The sequence below is a fragment of the Gossypium hirsutum genome, chromosome D07 (genome assembly GCF_007990345.1).
Source record: "Gossypium hirsutum isolate 1008001.06 chromosome D07, Gossypium_hirsutum_v2.1, whole genome shotgun sequence".
NCBI classification, from domain to species: domain Eukaryota; kingdom Viridiplantae; phylum Streptophyta; class Magnoliopsida; order Malvales; family Malvaceae; genus Gossypium; species Gossypium hirsutum.
The window spans coordinates 13,179,468-13,183,576 of NC_053443.1; the positions used below are offsets into that span (position 1 = coordinate 13,179,468).

General features: G+C 35.8%; 1 pseudogene; it reads left to right on the forward strand.

The window, feature by feature from the left end:
* Positions 1-1,053: 1,053 nt before the first annotated feature.
* Positions 1,054-4,109, forward strand: LOC107954078 (protein SOSEKI 2-like; annotated as a pseudogene).

Consider the following 4,109-nt stretch of genomic DNA (forward strand, 5'->3'; position numbering starts at 1 on the left):
TTATCATATTGACTTTTCAATTGCCATGTTACCCTCCCATTAGTGCAATTAATGGAAATGAATAAAAAAAATCTCAATTAACTGGGTAACAAAAAATGAAAACATCCATAGTTAAATAACCAAAAAAGAAAATGGCTCATAAATTAGTTAGGTTACTCGTGGTGTAACTTACCCTTGTAAACTTTAATTTGAATATATAAATCATATTTTAGATATTAAAATAATTCTTGCAAATTCAAATATATAAAATGTTATATAGGCACTAAGTTGTTAGTTACGAATCAACTCAACATTGACTTAATACAAAATAATACTAAAAATTTAAAATTGAAACAATTAGAGAATATTGTTATAGGGTGTTTTTATCTTTTTCTTACATTTATATAAAATTTATAAAAATAAAATAAATAAAAAATGAATATAGAGATGGCAGAATTTGAACCTAAAATATCAAACATTTTAAATTTTTAATTTTACCATTTCAACTAAAAATTTATTGTTTTTGTATAAAATTTATTTTTCACACCAAAAAATAAATAATTATATATTCAATATAAATATTACAAAAATACATATATATTTAATATTTAAAATTCAAAGTAAATTCTTTAAGCACTCTTAAAAAAGGAAATTTTAAAACTCTACCACCAAATTAGCTTTTATTATTCGTTTATGGTTTGTTATTGTCCCTCTTGAAAATACCGTTACAGTTTCATCCTTCAAACTAGTTTTTATAAAAAAAACAATTCCATAAAATTAATTTAAGTTGAAGATAGAAGTTAATGGTAAAAATTAATTATTTAATATTAATTAGGTATGTATAAATTTAATTGTGAAATGTAATATTTATTAAATTTTGTTGTGGTAGAGGTGTATAATTAATTAAATTTGAAAAACTGAGATTTGTATACAAATACTTCTATTGTCACGCATCATATCTCCGTTCTTCCCAAATCCTAAACAAAAACGTATGGTAAAGGTAGGACGGCATTGTTTGGCTTAGGCTTAGCTCTTTGCACTTTTTAACTACGTAGATACAAATAAATAAGCAAACTGGGAATTTGACTCTCAATGCTCCATACTGCGACATCTGCCGCTCTCTCATTTTCAACTATTTTCTTCTCTTCTCCATTTCACACTTGCTCTTCTCTTTCCTATAAAATCCAAATCTACCCGTTTCTTCTCTGCTAGCATTTACTTCCTCAGGTAAACTCACCTTCTCTCTCCTCTCCCCTCTTCACTCTCTCATTCTCTCTGTGTTTCTTGTTTGGTTTTGCAGATAGAGAAAGTTGCTTGCAATGGCGGTCAGTTCTTCCAGAGGTACAACTACAGAGTTTGGGGTTGTTTCAAGGAAATGGAAAGAGAGAGATATAAGCCCTGAAAGGCACAAAATCTGGATTGAACCCAAGTCTCACCCCACCACCACCAACAGCTCTGAAAAGAAAGTTTCTGTTGTTTACTATTTGTCTAGAAATGGTCAGCTTGAACACCCACATTTCATGGAAGTTCCTCTCTCTTCTCATCATGGCCTTTATCTCAAAGGTAACTGCATTTGGTTTCCTTTCTGGGTTCAAAATTTGCACAACTTCCTTTCATTTTCAAGAATTCTCTGTTTGGTTTGTAAGAAAGTTCAAAATTTTAAATTTACTTTCACGTCCCAAGAAATGCTTTCTGCCAAATGGTCGTGCCCAGCTCCATAGCTGACAAAAGACCCAACTTTCTGTTTTCTCGTAAAGAATAAATTTGTTAAAAGAAGTGATCTTTTTTCTGGTTCCTTGTTTTTCTAATCAAAACCTTTTCTTCTCTTTGTTTGGATGCCGAGAAAAAGCACCCGATTTTATTCTAAATTTCGAGCAAATTGAATCTAAAATTATCTCGTTTTCTTTTCATCTTTCAGATGTAATCAACCGCCTAAACCTCCTTCGAGGCAAAGGCATGGCTAGCCTATACTCCTGGTCCTGCAAACGGTAACACTCTCATTCATTCCTAACCGTCTGATCACATTCCCTCACCCTTCGATATTTAATATTATTCAGTGTTGGTTTTCCTAAACTCAGGAGTTACAAAAACGGCTTCGTTTGGCACGACTTAGCGGAGAACGACTTTATTTTACCCATCTCACGGCCAAGAATACGTTCTCAAAGGATCGGAGGTTCTGGACCATTCGATAAACACTAAATCCTTGGAAGTAAAGTCGTCTTCTTTTCGGCTAACAAAACCGTTGGAGAGTCAAAAATCCGACAACGGTCATGATTTTCCGTCAATCAGACGGCGGAGGAACCAGTCTTGGACTTCCATTGATCTCAACGAATACAGAGTTTATAAGGCCGAGTCTAGTTCCGATTCAGCACGGAGACTCGCTGCTGATGCGTCGACTCAGACTGATGATAAGAGGAGAAGGAGAAAGGCGATGGTTAAGCAAACGGAGATTGAGGAAGTGCAAAGTGAAAGTCAAGAGTTGGAGCAGAATCAAACTTCGGAGCTGAACAGGGAAGAGATTTCACCTCCGCCGTCGGATTCGAGTCCGGAGACGCTCGAAACCTTGATGAAAGCTGATGGACGGCTGAGATTGTGCAATGGGGGTAACGACGATAACTTGAATAAGACTGCTGAGGGTTGCCAAAGTGGTAGAATAAAGGCGCCGTCTGTTTTGATGCAGTTGATATCCTGCGGTTCCATCTCGTTCAAGGATCGTGGACCAAGTTCGGAGAGGGATCAAGGGTTCTCGTTGATTGGGCACTATAAATCAAGGTTACCTCGTGGAGCAGGTGGGGATTGTAACCAGGTGGGAAAAGATGCAGGGATTGAAAGGGATATTGGGAGCTTCTCAAGGGTAAGATTGGAAGATAAAGAGTACTTCAGTGGGAGCTTGATTGAGACCAAGAAAGTTGAAGTTCCTGCCTTCAAGAGATCTTCTTCATACAATGCTGATAGGTAACTTTGTTAAAGCATTTCATTTCAGATTAATACTTAATAGCTTTGAATTCCAAGTTAGTATGATTCAAGCTTTTGTTATGTAGAAAGGAAATAGCAGGCATAAACCAAATTCTACATCTTGATATGACTCGAAGTGGGGGCTGACTCAATAAATTAGCTTTGAATTTTAAGTTGAAAATGAACTGTTGTTTACCTGCAAAACAAGTAAAGTTTGTTCTCACATTTCCAGGGAATTGGAATTTATGTCTGAATGAGACCCTGGTTGGCCTTTTCTGTGTCTTGCTTGTAAGATTCGTACTTGTCTTTAGCAATAAGCCAGCTAGAGCTATTCATTTTTGTTGCAGAGGTACAATCTATTGTTCATCTACTGGAAACATCAGATGAATATCTCTATTCATTTAATGATGGATCATATAAATTCTGGCCGTCCACATTCATAATACACATATTCAAGACCAATGGTCCTATAATTGGAGCTTATAATCAATTGGTGTAAAACAAATAGACTAGCATTTATTCTAGTTAGATTGTTTTTTTTTTTTGGTTGCTTGTTCATTTGATTAATTTGGGAACTTTGGAATCATCAGGAGTTCGCAGTTGCAGTTGGAAGAAAAGGAGATGGATGGCGTGCGTGCGTGCTAAGTGCATACCAAGGAAGTCGAAAACTGTGGCAACGAAGAAAGAGGGCAATATGAACGGAGATATATGTGGCGAAAATGGAAGCAAAAGGCATGAAGTGTAGGGTCAGCATTGTGCATTGGTGATTGGATTTGGTATGTGAATTGTAGTAGTTTGGCAACAAGAAAGAGAGAGAAAGAAGTGAATGAGAATGGAGAAATATTACAAGGCAAAGTAAGCTAAGCTTGCAATGTATTGCAAGGCACGGCACGGTGAAAGTCCCCACAATGAGAGGGACAATAGGGTTGGGAATCTTGTAAAGGCTCCTTTTTGTTGAAAGGGTGTAAAAATTTTGTCCATTTCAGTTTGGAAAGTTTGAACTAAGGTCAAATTTTGGTGCCTTGATTTTTGTGGGAGGTTTTAGCTGACTGGGTTAAGCTTGTGTTAATTTCAATGTATTGGCACTAACCTCTAGTAATTTTAGGGTCTTATGACTATAAGTTGGTTTGAATTTTGAAAACATGGGAAATGGAATTTCATCCTAGAGATTGTCA